The 16701-nt window shown below is 43.9% G+C and overlaps 1 long non-coding RNA gene across 1 annotated transcript in view; it reads left to right on the plus strand.

The window, feature by feature from the left end:
• LOC306938919 overlaps positions 1 to 11336 on the plus strand; it is a 134045-nt gene extending 122709 nt beyond the window's left edge. Inside the window, exons 2-4 of the long non-coding RNA XR_013791798.1 lie at positions 10133 to 10782; positions 10839 to 10927; positions 11072 to 11336. This is a non-coding gene — a long non-coding RNA (uncharacterized lncRNA). The remainder of the gene's footprint in view (positions 1 to 10132; positions 10783 to 10838; positions 10928 to 11071) is intronic.
• Positions 11337 to 16701: the final 5365 nt, after the last annotated feature.

Below are 16701 nucleotides of genomic sequence, written 5' to 3' on the forward strand. Positions count from 1 at the left end.
CGTTTTGAACAAAAGCCTCAAATCATGAACGCAGCATGCAATTTACATGAAATCTTTCACACATTTTCTTACTGGGCTGAGGAATATATCCCACCCTTTTCACATTGGCCTGTTATAGCGCCATCAACAGGTTGATTTTTGCAAAACACATTTTTGGAACAAAATGCCTCAAATCATCCAATTGCCATCAAAGGCAAACATGTTTATATTACTCCTAAACATCTCACACAGTCCTATCCTCCTGGTGGAGACCTGTGCCCAGAAGGGCACTTTTTCTAGTTTTTTCTGTTTGTTTATTGAATTATTTATTTTATATTGCGCTAATGCACTTTTTTTTTGGACCATGTTCGAAATAAAGCTTTATTCATTCTTCCAGCCTAATGTTTCATTTAAGCCTGGCATATTAAGCTTCTGGATTGATATTAAAACAAAATGTAATGTATAGTGTATACAATACATATACAGTAACATATACATACAGTAACATCTGTCATGTCATGATGAAAAGAAATGCACAGAAAGTTGAATAAAAAAAAACGTATACATTTCAAGGCCACACGTCTACAAGAATCTGCTCAAACATTTGGCCTTTTTTGAAAGAAACGTTCTTGCTTATTTTTGATGCAGTAATAGTTTTTCTTATCTTAACACAAAATGTTGAATGACTTTTCATGTCTGTTAGAACTATTGATTCAACAAATGCCTTCCATCAGTGGTTCTCAAACTTTTATCGGGTCTAGGACACCTCAAAATGACGATGTATCCCCCCCCCCTCCCCCCCCCAACTGAAAATGTTTGGTGCCAGGGACCCCACCAGAAGACATTTGCATAAAACAAATTTGAAATATTTCAAACCCATTCAAGATTTCCCCCAACCTGGAGGACCAGGTGCTGCTTTTCGTCTGGCCTCTCCCCTGAGACCTGCCCGGCTTGGTTGAACCTGCCGGGGGTATGAACCCCCTCCGGTATAGCCCTCAGAGTCACGGAGACACACAAGCCTTCCCACCACGACAAGGTAGCAACACAAGGGAAGGACTAACTAAACATAATAACATAAATAAATATAAGCAGGCATTAGAAAACAATCAAGGAGCAAACGGTGCAAAATAAATGGACATATAGGCCTACAAATATGCATGTTCAAATTAATAATTTATAGACAGTAAAATGATGAGTAAAAGACAATATATGGGTAATGTTATGTTATCCATATCTGGGCTTTTGAACCCCCCCAGATGTTCAGTTGCTCCATTCAGTATTTAGATGTTTGACTCGTTTTATCAGACACACGCGCACACGCGCACACACACACACACACACACACACACACACACACACACACACACACACACACACACACACACCCTTCCAATACAAATCCATTGTAACTCCAAACTTTTGTATTACATTTTTTTAAGATTTGTTTTGGGCTTTTCTGCCGCCGCCCCTCAAAAATCACACCCGTGTGAAGTGAGGGGTATTATCATCATCCGTCGTCTCATTCCGGCCAATCACAATTTGCGTCCTCACTTTTCCCTCCCCGCTTTTCTGCCCTCACTTTTAGCTTCAAATTTCAATATGTATGGACTCAGCCAATCAATGCATCGCTGTGGGGTGATCAGCCAATCACAACAAGCCAATATTTGTGTTCACACAAACCCGGAAAGCTGGCCACCGCGCCTCAAAAATAAATAATATTTTTTTGTATTTTTGAGGAGCTCCTATATTCAGCTATTAGTGTAGATTTTCGTCTTACACAAACATTAAATTCCCATTGACAATGAATGGAGAATTTACGTCATTATGTGTCTGAGCAAATCGGCAAATGTTGTCCTACACAAAGATTAAATTCCCATTGACAAAGGAGAGTTTAAGTCATTATGTGTCTGAGCAAATGGTTACGTCATGATGATGTACAATGAGAAGAGCGTCCCTCACATTTTGGACTGAGGTCGATAAAAACATTTCTCTGTTCCCCCCTCCTGCTCCCATCTGGGAACTCTCAGGCAGACTTGATGCAAACGGCCTGGCCAATCAGTGGCAGCTAGAGGCGGGATCAAGGCATACACAGTGCTGCCTTGATCCCGCCTCTAGCTGCCGCTGATTGGCCAGGCCGTTTTGTGGCCAGGCATCAAGTCTGCCTGAGAGTTCCCAGATGGGAGCAGGAGGGGGGAACCCAATGTACTCTCTGCTGCCCCATCTGGCGGAGTCAGGTTACCACGGACCCCCATCTCAAAATATGTAGTTCCAGGGACCCCCCAGAAGCCAATATTTTAATTACAAATGTTCGCTCTGAAATATATATTCAAAGATTTGTGCCACATTTTCACGATTTTTCAAAAATAGCAGACGCTCGTACCGCGCCACTCGGTGGCGTGCTATGAGCTTGTAGATCTGCTATTTTTGAGTGGTGCAAACCACTCCAACAACCAGCTTTGTCTGTACCCGTGTACCCGTGTATGTACCTGTGTACCTGTACGTGGCCCCACGCACAGGTGAGCATGGTTGCTATGGTTAGTGTGTGACGTCACTGCAGCACTCAGTTCACACGGGTGTGATTTTTTAATAGCTAAAGTATAACAGAATGCTTAAAACACCGAATGGGGTTCCCACCCAAAATGGGTTAACACGGGTATGTTTTTTTTCTTTTTACATCTCACGTCGTCATTAGTGCCCTAAACAAACTGCCTTATGACGTCATTTCAAAAGCCATACATAGTCTATAGTAGCCAGAATGTGAACCCGGACATGTTGAGTACACCAACGTTTATGTTAGAAATGTTTACTATGGGCCCCAGCATGTAGAAACTGATAGTCTAGTAGCCAGAATGTGAACCCGGACATGTTGAGTACACCAACGTTTTATGTTACAAATGTTTAGTATGGGCCCCAGCATGTAGAAACTGATAGTCTAGTAGCCAGAATGTGAACCCGGACATGTTGAGTACACCAACGTTTTATGTTACAAATGTTTAGTATGAGCCCCAGCATGTAGAAACTGCCAGATGCTAACTTGCATATGTTGAGCAATTTTCCTCATCGGCATAATTAGCTTTAATGACTATCATTAAACATGGACACTATTTCAGATGATATAGTCCGAGACTTTAGTCATATTTTTGCGGTAATCAGTCTTAGAAGCACCACATTTGGCACAGATGTAGCCCAGGGCATGCTCTAATGATTTAGCTAGGGTGGGGGCCAGTGTGTCAGTGTAAAAACCAGATAAATGAATGTCCACTGACTGCATTGAGTCTTCTGCTCACTTTGAATTAACTAATTGCTACTTCTAGTCTCTCGAGACAGACTGTTGACTAACGTCACATTCACAGGAAAAGAGGGAGCTGTTTTTCCTTTATTTTTTGACAAGGGGTTCTCAGATTGCTTCTTGTCTGAATGGGATCGAGGAATGTCACAACAAATGTGTAGGTCTGTCGCCCTCTGCTGGACAAACATCGGACATGACATTAAAATAATAAACATCCACGGTTGAGAGAGACAGACACAACATTTGTCACACCATAAACACAACATTTACCACCACCTCCAATCCCAGGTATATCATTTTAGATATATAATTTTACCCAATATAATACATTCCATAAAAGCAATTTGAGGTACCGTAAAATGTGGAACGCCCTACCAACAGTCATTAAGACATGCGAATCCCTTGACTCCTTCAAAACCGCTCTCAAAGGGCACCTACGGATGGCTGCAATTCGAAACTGGCCCCGTAAAATCTTTCATTGCTTACAGGAATGAAAGAATTCCATTAGTTTATGCCAGGTGAGTCCAGTGCAACGCGCCTCAGAAATCAACGGGAAGTGTTGGAGAAATAGAATCAATATCCGGTCAGTGCGTTCAGTGTCTGTTTCTCGCTTCAAATGTTTTCAGAAACATTCTTGAGAGAAATGTTTAGCTGTAAATGACATTGTTTGTTTATACATTAAATAATAACGTGTGTTCCGATTGGATCCAACGTAGTTCTTATTGTGGACATGTTGTCACACTATGAATATTAATACACAGGAACAACGACAGACTGTCAACAAATAGCGGTGTACGATTATGAAATTATGACCGATATCCGATTATTTGCAGAGTCATATCTGCCGATACCGATTGTGACCGATTCCGGTATCATACAGAGGACCACAATGGAAACAAGCCTATAGGCCCTATAGGTGCTTGGCCCAAAGCCTGTTAATAAAGTATTAAAGCAATCAATAAATAGCCTAGATACTCTTTTCCAAGTGTCTGTTTTCACAACTGAATGAGATGAGTACACAAATGAAATGTAGAAAAATGTAAAGTTTATTTTTTACTTAAGATTTGACATCATATTTGATGTGGCTTTTGTTCTAGACTAGAGGTACTAGACACTTTTGATTTATATTGAACTCATTGATGAAACGAAAATAAACATAACGAGGCCATTTTACATGTAAATGGCCCTCCTCCTCATTGACCAGGCCTTTAGTCAACCATTTCTCATGATTCTGAAATCATTGCAAACATTTGTTGTACACGTTTGTTTGTTACTAGACACCTTTACAAACACATTGAAATCATTGCAAGCATTTGTTTTAGTCAACTTTCTTGTACCGCGCAAAATGGGTTAACACGGGTATGTTTTTTTCTTTTTACATCTCACGTCGTCATTAGTGCCCTAAACAAATTGCCTTATGACGTCATTTCAAAAGCCATACATAGTCTATAGTAGCCAGAATGTGAACCCGGACATGTTGAGTACACCAACGTTTATGTTAGAAATGTTTACTATGGGCCCCAGCATGTAGAAACTGATAGTCTAGTAGCCAGAATGTGAACCCGGACATGTTGAGTACACCAACGTTTATGTTAGAAATGTTTAGTATGGGCCCCAGCATGTAGAAACTGATAGTCTAGTAGCCAGAATGTGAACCCGGACATGTTGAGTACACCAATGTTTTATGTTACAAATGTTTAGTATGGGCCCCAGCATGTAGAAACTGATAGTCTAGTAGCCAGAATGTGAACCCGGACATGTTGAGTACACCAACGTTTTATGTTACAAATGTTTAGTATGGGCCCCAGCATGTAGAAACTGATAGTCTAGTAGCCAGAATGTGAACCCGGACATGTTGAGTACACCAACGTTTTATGTTACAAATGTTTAGTATGGGCCCCAGCATGTAGAAACTGCCAGATGCTAACTTGCATATGTTGAGCAATTTTCCTAATCGGCATAATTAGCTTTAATGACTATCATTAAACATGGACACTATTTCAGATGATATAGTCCGAGACTTTAGTCATATTTTTGCGGTAATCAGTCTTAGAAGCACCACATTTGGCACAGATGTAGCCCAGGGCATGCTCTAATGATTTAGTTAGGGTGGGGGCCAGTGTGTCAGTGTAAAAACCAGATAAATGAATGTCCACTGACTGCATTGAGTCTTCTGCTCACTTTGAATTAACTAATTGCTACTTCTAGTCTCTCGAGACAGACTGTTGACTAACGTCACATTCACAGGAAAAGAGGGAGCTGTCTTTCCTTTATTTTCTGACAAGGGGTTCTCAGATTGCTTCTTGTCTGAATGGGATCGAGGAATGTCACAACAAATGTGTAGGTCTGTCGCCCTCTGCTGGACAAACATCGGACATAACATTAAAATAATAAACATCCACGGTTGAGAGAGACAGACACATTTGTCACACCATAAACACAACATTTACCACCACCTCCAATCCCAGGTATATCATTTTAGATATATAATTTTACCCAATATAATACATTCCATAAAAGCAATTTGAGGTACCGTAAAATGTGGAACGCCCTACCAACAGTCATTAAGACATGCGAATCCCTTGACTCCTTCAAAACCGCTCTCAAAGGGCACCTACGGATGGCTGCAATTCGAAACTGGCCCCCGTAAAATCTGAATCCCCTAGGCTAAAACGAACGCAAGAGAACGTTTGAGAAGAAAGAAGGAAATGAAAATAGCAGATCTACAAGCCACTCAGTAGGTGACGTTCCCGCATAACTTCTGGGTATGATGATGATGTCATTCGCATACCCTCTATTCTGGGGGGAACCTTCAGCCAAAAATAGCAGATCTGCAAGCTGTAGGACGACTATGTTTGGCAACATTTGGTGTAGACAGAAAAGAAGTGGTCCAAGTACAGAGACAACTCAGGTCCAGTTTAGTAAGTCTAGAGGGTTTAAGAGGATAAATAACAATCTGTATTATAGTGTGTATATGAATAAATTTTAACAAACTGTATTCTACTATATGTTTATATGTATATGAATGTATTTTAACAAGCTGTATTCTATGTTTATATATATGAGCTGTTTGAACTGATTTTGAAGGATGTGTCATTGATTGATTCCATCAATTGGTTCAATAATGGACATGTCTTTTAGTTTACAAATAAGGAACAAAGTGTGTCTCCTATCAGTTCAATAACGGACATGTCTTTTAGTTTACAAATAACAAAGTGTGTCTTATTGTTGTTTCCAAACAAGGGACGATTCCTTATTCCTTATTCAGTTGGCGACCCAATATATGGCTATTTACGTACACAATAAATTACCAGAATGATCCAAAAGTACAAATGAAACAAAGTATTTCATTGCTTACGGTAATGAAAGTAGTCCATTAGGCCATTGGTTCCCAACCTTTTTATACTGAAGTACCACCTCAGAAAATATTTGTCTCTCCAAGTCCCACCATAATAACTGATGTTAGATGTTAGGGTAATTAATGGGAATTGACCCATGAGTAAAAACTAAATGAAGGTGGATTTCATTGCTTACAGGAATGAAAGAATTCCATTAGTTTATGCCAGGTGAGTCCAGTGCAACGCGCCTCAGAAATCAACGGGAAGTGTTGGAGAAATAGAATCAATATCCGGTCAGTGCGTTCAATGTCTGTTTCTCGCTTCAAATGTATTCAGAAACATTCTTGAGAGAAATGTTTAGCTGTAAATGACATTGTTTGTTTATACATGAAATAATAACGTGTGTTCCGATTGGATCCAAGCCCTTTTGTGACATATATTCATATTTTTAAATCATCATTTTAATGCCTAAAGAAAAATCCGCGATTTACACACTATATCTCATTCTGACGGGGCAAGACTATAGTATTGGGACAATCAGACCTGATGGTGGCGGTAACGTCACCATTGTGCCGATTCTGACCAAAAGGAGCGAGTGAACGATGACCACATCCGGTTAGGATCAAAATATCCGGCAGTAGCTTTGCTAGTGTGCCACAATGAAAGATGTCCGGAATGCTAAGCTATCATCGTCTTTTTCATAACTAAGTCAAATTAAGCTCTAATCAAGCCCAAAACATCGCATTTTACGCAGCGATGCATGCGCAATCATGCGCGTGCGTGATCGACCATGCACGCGCGGATTTCGGCCGGTTTTAGGAACATTACATCGGACGTTAGCCAAATTAGCCAAAAAATGCTAAATTTTGCTACATTAAGGTCCCGATTAGGCTCCCGATTGACAGGCCGTCAATTCCGTCAACGGTAGGTCTGGATTTATTGATTAAATCCGTCAATTCCGTCAACGGGAGTCTAAGGGTTAATGGGAATTGACCCATGAGTAAAAACTAAATGAAGGTGGATTTCATTGCTTACAGGAATGAAAGAATTCCATTAGTTTATGCCAGGTGAGTCCAGTGCAACGCGCCTAAGAAATCAACGGGAAGTGTTGGAGAAATAGAATCAATATCCGGTCAGTGCGTTCAGTGTCTGTTTCTCGCTTCAAATGTATTCAGAAACATTCTTGAGAGAAATGTTTAGCTGTAAATGACATTGTTTGTTTATACATGAAATAATAACATGTGTTCCGATTGGATCCAACGTAGTTCTTATTGTGGACATGTTGTCACACTATGAATATTAATACACAGGAACAACGACAGACTGTCAACAAATAGCGGTGCACGATAATGAAATTATGACCGATATCCGATTATTTGCAGAGTCATATCTGCCGATACCGATTGTGACCGATTCCGATATCATACAGAGGACCACAATGGAAACAAGCCTATAGGCCCTATAGGTGCTTGGCCCAAAGCCTGTTAATAAAGTATTAAAGCAATCAATAAATAGCCTAGATACTCTTTTCCAAGTGTCTGTTTTCACAACTGAATTTTATTTAGCGAATGCAAAGTCCTTTAGCCAAGCGGTTGCCTCCTGGTCTGCTGTATGGAGGGTGATTAATCCTCCTTCCAGTCTTTGGAGAGGGCAAACTTCTATGATGTGCTTCATAGTTTGCTCCTCACCACACGCACACAGTGGGCTTGGGCTACTGCCCCACTTGTGAAGGCTGGCCAAGCAGGGGCCATGTCCAGTCCTGAACCTATTCAACGTAGACCACTGTCTCCTTGGGAGGGTGGTGCCAGGGACCTGTTGGTTGGGATCTGACACCAGGTGTTTGTTTGGGACCTCATTGGACTCCCATTCCCTTTTCCAAGCTGATTGGATGGTGAAGTCAGCTGATGGGGGGGTTCTTCCAAATCGGTCGTCTAGATGGGAGTCGAGCAGTGGGTGGGTTAAATATGTCTGCATGGATTGGTAGGTGGGGAGAGTCTTTGACCTTTTGAAGCATCCTTTGAGAGACTGCTGCTCACAACTGAATGACTGAATGAGATGAGTACACAAATTAAATGTAGAAAAATGTAAAGTTTATTTTTACTTAAGATTTTACATCATATTTGATGTAAAACTAGAGGTACTAGACACTTCTCATTTATATTGAACTCATTGATGTTTTTTTACATTTTTCATTTAAAACCGATTAAATAATCTGTATTATTTTGAGACTGTTCCGATACCAATATGGCATTTTTATGGCCGATATGGCCGATTCCGATTTATGCTACCGATTAATCGTGCATCCCTATCAACAATCAATTTATTAAACAATTATGACTTCTACACATGATCATACAATAACATGTGAATAATGAGAATATCAAATGAATGAATGCATGAATGAATGAAATATTTATTTTCGTGTCATACCACTTTGGCCCATCCCATATGGGATTATATGACACATTTCACAAAGTACATTGAATACAACTGACAGTCCTTCCTGTTCATACATATTTGTACATTATTCGAACAAAAAAAGAAAACAAAACGAAAATAAACATAACGAGGCCATTTTACATGTAAATGGCCCTCCTCCTCATTGACCAGGCCTTTAGTCAACCATTTCTCATGATTCTGAAATCATTGCAAACATTTGTTGTACACGTTTGTTTGTTACTAGACACCTTTACAACACATTGAAATCGTTGCAAGCATTTGTTTTAGTCAACTTTCTTGTACCGCGCTCTGACTTATGGTGCGTCACCGGCTTAAATCAACATCATAAAAAGTAGAGAAACAAATTCAAGCAGGTTTATTTCTCTATTTCATCAGGACAAACGTTTGGGCTAACAGCCTTCTTCAGTGTGAGGAGTTGTGGGAGTCAAGTCTCTTTTGAAGGAGTGGTGACGTTGTGCAGGTGCACACCATCACTAATCATCACCTCACAGTCACACCCAAGGTGTGATTACAGACTGGATAGATAAAAGATATCAGTATCTATTAACAATGTCAATACATTTGCCCAATATATAGAAATATCAAATATACAAATATACAAATATTATAAAAAGATTGAACACTAATGAAAGTGGCTGAGGACATTGGGCATTACTGACGTTCATAAATCAGTTACAGTCATTAGAGGAAAACGATTACTGTTTGTTTGGGACCTCCTTGGACTCCCATTCCTTTGTCCAAGCTGATTGGACGGTGAAGTCAGCTGGTGGAGGGTTGGTCTAGATGGAAGTGGAGCAGTGGGGGGGTGTAGATGTCTGCATGGTAGATGAATGAAGACAGGGACTGTGTTCCTCCACCTCACAGCTGCCTTTGATACCGTCTGGCACAAACACCTCACAGTGAAACTCACAAAGACCTCACAGGGAAACTCACAAAGACCTCACAGTGAAACTCACAAAGACCTCACAGTGAAACTCACAAAGACCTCATAGTGAAACTCACAAAGGACGCTCCCTGCTTGGACAACGGCAATAATTCAAACTCTGCTGACCAACCAGAGGTTCAGAGTTCACCTAGGTCAGAACACAGGCACACGGAGAACACAGAGAAATGGATTCCCGCAGGGCTCAGTTCTAGTAGTCCAACCCTGTTCAACCTCTACACAAAACGACCTACCATCCACCAAATCCTGCAAATTCATCTGTGCAGACGACATCTGTCTGGCATTCCAAACCACCAGAATTTGACCCACTGGAACAGGTGCTCACTGAAGACCTTTCCAAACTGGACCAGTTCTGAAAAAAGCCCAGCTTCCAGCGTATTCCATCTCCACAATGCTAAAGCTGTCAGAGAACTGAACATCCATCTGAGTGGACTCAAGCTAAAGCTGCCTCTAATCCAACCCACCTCGGTGTGACCCTCGACAGAACCCTGTCCTTCAGGGAACACGTAAGAGGGAACGACAGTGAAGGTGAAGTCCAGAAACAACCTGCTCTGCTGCAGCCTCCACACTGAGCTCTGCTGCAGCCTCCACACTGAGCTCTGCTGCAGCCTCCACACTGAGCTCTGCTGCAGCCTCCACACTGAGCACTGCTGCAGCCTCCATACTGAGCTCTGCTGCAGCCTCCACACTGAGCTCTGCTGCAGCCTCCACACTGAGCTCTGCTGCAGCCTCCACACTGAGCACCAGCAGTTACTCAGAGGATGCTTCAGAAAGTCAAAGACTCTCCCCGTCTACCAGGTCAAAGACTCTCCCATATACCAGGTCAAAGGTCAAAGACTCTCCCAGTCTACCAGGTCAAAGGTCAAAGACTCTCCCCGTCTACCAGGTCAAAGGTCAAAGACTCTCCCCGTCTACCAGGTCAAAGACTCTCCCATATACCAGGTCAAAGGTCAAAGACTCTCCCAGTCTACCAGGTCAAAGACTCTCCCCGTCTACCAGGTCAAAGGTCAAAGACTCTCCCATATACCAGGTCAAAGGTCAAATAATCTCCCCGTATACCAGGTCAAAGGTCAAAGACTCTCCCCGTCTACCAACCCATGCAGACATCTAGTCTAATGTAAGATCTAAAGCTCCCTGTGGTGATGACTCATTTATACCATAGAGTTTGACATTAATATGGATTTGACCACGGACCCCCATTTGAACATATTTGTACCAGGGACCCCCATTTGAACATATTTGTACCAGGGACCCCCATTTGAACATATTTGTACCAGGGACCCCCATTTGAACATATTTGTACCAGGGACCCCCATTTGAACATAGTTGTACCAGGGACCCCCATTTGAACATATCTGTATGTGTGTGTGTGTGTATATATATATATATATATATATATATATATATATATATAGGGTTAACGTGTTTAACCCATTTTGACCTGAGATCCGATTCTAAAAATGTCTTCTACATCCTGACAGTTTTCAGAGAAAGCTATGTTTCTATGTCAGTCGTTCTCAAAAATAGCAGACCTACAAGCTCGTAGCGCGCCACTCGGTGGCGCACTATGAGCTTGTAGATCTGCTATTTTTCAATAGCTAAAGCATAACATAATCTAACACCAAAAGGGGTTCCCGCCCAATTGTTTTTACAGCAAATGTAGATTTTATTTTAGTCATAGTCTTTGGAATGAAGCTTCATTTAGTTTTAGTCATATTTTAGTCATCTGAAAAGTTTTAGTGTTAGTCTAGTTTTAGTCGACTAAATATAAGATGTTAGTTGACAAAATATACAGTTAATTTAGTTGACTAAAATGTATTTTGGTGGGCCTTGGTGGCGTCGTAATGGCTGAGTTTACAAGCTGAAAATAGCAGATCTACAAGCTCACAACGTGTCGCAATGCGACGCGTTGTGGGCTCTGAAAATAGCAGATCTACAAGCTCACAACGTGTCGCAATGCGACGCATTGTGGGCTTGTAGATCTGCTATTTTCAGCAACCAAGCATAACATGACTTGTCTTTTAGTTCTACTGGATGTCTTCTCCACCTTAACATTTTAGTCTAGTTTTTATTTGTTGATGAAATTGTCAGTATATTTAGTCTTAGTTTTAGTCATCATAGCTTAGTTTTTATTTTGTTATTTAGTCTTCCTCAGTGAAAAAAGGTAGTCGGCGAACATTTTCCGTCAGTTTTAGTCGACGAAATCAACACTAACTGGTTCTCAAAGTGTGGTCCAGGGTCCTCCGGGGGTCCTTGAGGGGGTTCCAGGGGGTCCTAGAAGCTAAATGATCAAATATTAACCATATATTACTTTGCTATTTGAAAATAGCAGATCTATAAGCTCACAATGCATTGGGTCAAAGGTCAAATACATGGGGGGAGTTGACATGACAACGTCCAGGAGCTGTAATGTGAGATGTCACTAGTGATGCTTATTACATCATCACGATGATGTCACCGTGATGTCATGAGTCACTCATGCCCAAATATGGAGTCCATGATGTCAGACTCGGCTATAGTGTCAAAGTACCCCGTGGCGACGGTGGTAACCATGACAACCTGCAATCACTCAAACATGTTGAGTAACCATGGCGACCTGATGATGTCACCCTCACATAGAGCCTCTATCTCTGCTCACACAGACACACTGAGGAGGAGGAGTCCCATAACCTGAACCCGGCATAGAGAGATTGAGTGGGCGTGGTCTGGAAGGTGTACAGGTGTCTCAGTGAGTCAGAGCACACTGTGTAGAAGGACAGAGTCCCAGCGGGACGGTCCACATACACTGATACTCTGTTGGAGCCTTTAGAGGCTCTGACAGGGAGGACAGTCTGCTGTCCGTTGTGTCTGACATAGTAACTGGTACCATTAAGACCATCACAGTCCAGACTCCAGGACTTATCATTGTCTCCAAGACTACAGTCATAACCATGTCCTTTCCTGCCGATTGTTCCGTCAGCCACTCCTATAGTAACCACTCCACTGCACTCTACCTCCCAGGAACAACGTCCAGTCACACTCTGTGTACTCAGAACCTGACACCAGTCACTAAACCTGTCAGGGTGATCAGGAGGATCCTGACCCCCTGGCCTCCGTGTGACCTTCCTGTTGTCCTCAGACAGAGAGAGGTCTCTGCGTGCTGTGTTTGTGTCCAGTGTGAGACGCTGGAAATCTGATGAGAAAACAACACAAGGAACATTAAATACATCATCCACTGACTGACACACACGCACAAATGCACATGCACGGTCGCACCCATGCGCGCGCACACACACATGCACGGTCGCACACACACACACACGCACGGTCGCACACATACATGCGCACGGTCACACACACACACACACCTGTGCGCAGTCACACACACACACACGCACAGTCACACACATACACACATGCGCGGTCACACACACACGCGCGGTCACACACACACGCGCGGTCACACACGCACGCGGTCACACACACACACGCGCGCGGTCACACATGCGCAGTCACACACACACGCGCGGTCTCACACACACACACGCGCAGACACACACACGCGCGCAGTCACACACACACGCGCGCAGTCACACAAACACGCGTGCAGTTACACACACACACGCGCGCAGTCACACACACACACGCGTGCAGTTACACACACACACGCGCGCAGTCACACACACACGCGCACAGTCACACACACACACACACATGCACGGTCACACACACATGCACGGTCACACACACACACACACATGCACGGTCACACACACACGCGCGCGCGCAGTCACACACACACACACACACACACACGTGCAGTTGCACACACACACACGCGCAGACACACACACACGCGCGCAGTCACACACACACACGCGCGCAGTCACACACACACACGTGCAGTTACACACACACAAGCGCGCAGTCACACACACACACGCGCACAGTCACACACACACACACACACACATGCACGGTCACACACACATGCACGGTCACACACACACGCGCGCAGTCACACACACACACGCGCACAGTCACACTCACACACACACGCGCACAGTCACACACACACACACATGCACGGTCAAGGTCACACTCACACGCGGTCACACACACAGTCGCGGTCACACACACACATACACGCACGGTCACACACACGCACAGTCACACACACACACACACGCGCGCGTGCAGTCACACACACACACACGCGGACACACACACACACACGCGCGCGCGTGGACACACACACACACAAGCGCGGACACACACACACGCGTGCGCACGTGGACACACACACAGAATTGCGGACACACACACACACACATGCGCGGACACACACACACACACACATACATGCACGGTCACACACACATGCGCGGTCACACACACAAGCGCGGACACACACACATGCGCGGACACACACACACACACACATACATGCGCGGACTCACACGCGCATTCACACACACACACACGCACGCAGTCACACTCACACGCGGTCACACACACCCGCGCGCAGTTACACACACACATGTGCGCAGTCACACACACACACAAGTGCGCAGTCACACACACACATACACACGCGCAGTCACACACACGCGCGCGGTCACACACACACACGCGCGGCCACACACACACACACGCGCGGCCACACACACACACGCGCGGTCACACACACACACGCGCGGTCACACACACGCGCGCAGTCACACACACACACACACGCGGGCGCGGTCACACACACATGCGCGGTCACACACACATGCGCGGTCACACACACACTCGTGCGGTCACACACACACTCGCGCGGTCACACACACACACACGCGCGGTCACACACACACGCGCACAGTCACACACATGCGCGCAGTCACACACACACACAAGTGCGCAGTCACACACACACACGCGCGGTCACACACACGCGCGCGCGGTCACACACACACGCGTGCGGTCACACACACACGCGCGCGGTCACACACACGCGCTGTCACACACACGCGCTGTCACACACACGCGCAGTCACACACACACATGCGCGGTCACACACACACATGCGCGGACAAACACACACATGCGCGGACACACACACACACATGCGCGGACACACACACAGACATGCGCGGACACACACACGCGCGCGTGTGGACACACACACACACACAAGCGCGCGCGGACACACACACACACACACACACACACACACACACACACACACACACACACAGTTGGGTGAAGGGTTAGAGTCCAACCACCAGGGGGCAGAATGTCTAAAAGTCTCCACACAGTGTGATTTTATTTGAACTGGAGACCCCCCAAAATAATCATTTGAACTGCATGGGGACCAGTGTTGTTTTCGTCGACTAAAACTATGACGAAAAATGTTTGTCGACTGCCTTTTTCCACTGATGAAAACTAAATGGAAACAAAATGAAAACTAAGCTATGATGACTAAAACTAAGACTAAATATACTGACAGTTTTATCAACAAATAAAAACTAGACTAAAATGTTAGGAAGGGACTAGTGGACAAGAGATCCAGTAGAAGTAATTTTACACTTGGTTGCATGCTGAAAATAGCAGATCTACAAGCTCACAAGCTTGTGAGCTTGTAGATCTGCTAGTTTTAGCAAGTGCAAAAACAGTCATTACGACGGCACACACACATGCGCGGTCACACACACACTCGTGCGGTCACACACACACGCGCGGTCACACACACACACACACACGCGCACAGTCATACACATGCGCGCAGTCACACACACACACACACAAGTGCACACACACATGCGCGGACACACACACACACAGACATGCGCGGACACACGCGCGCGCGTGGACACACACACAAGCGCGGACGGACACACACACACACACACACACACACACACACACACACACACACACACACACACACACACACACACACACACACACACACACACACACACACACACACAGTTGGGTGAAGGGTTAGAGTCCAACCACCAGGGGGCAGAATGTCTAAAAGTCTCCACACAGTGTGATTTTATTTGAACTGGAGACCCCCCAAAATAATCATTTGAACTGCATGGGGACCAGTGTTGTTTTCGTCGACTAAAACTATGACGAAAAATGTTTGTCGACTGCCTTTTTCCACTGATGAAAACTAAATGGAAACAAAATGAAAACTAAGCTATGATGACTTAAACTAAGACTAAATATACTGACAATTTGATCAACAAATAAAAACTAGACTAAAATGTTAGGAAGGGACTAGTGGACAAGAGATCCAGTAGAAGTAATTTTACACTTGGTTGCATGCTGAAAATAGCAGATCTACAAGCTCACAAGCTTGTGAGCTTGTAGATCTGCTAGTTTTAGCAAGTAAAAACAGTCATTACGACGGCATCAAGGCCCGCCAAAATACATTTTAGTCGACTAAATCAACTGTAGATTTAATATCCTATGATATTAGTCGACTAAAACTATACTAACACTAAGACATTCCAGGTGACTAAAATGTGACTAAAACTAAATGCAACTATTCAAGAGACTATGACTAAAACTAAAATCTAAATTTGCTGCCAAAAACAACACTGCTGGGGACCCCCCAAAATAATCATATTTTAACTGGGGACCCCCCCAAATTATAATAAATGAAGTGGGGACCCCCCAAAATGATAATAAACGAAGTGGGGACCCCCCAAAATTATAAT

Source organism: Electrona antarctica (assembly GCF_951216825.1).
Source record: "Electrona antarctica genome assembly, chromosome: 15".
NCBI classification, from domain to species: Eukaryota; Metazoa; Chordata; class Actinopteri; order Myctophiformes; family Myctophidae; genus Electrona; species Electrona antarctica.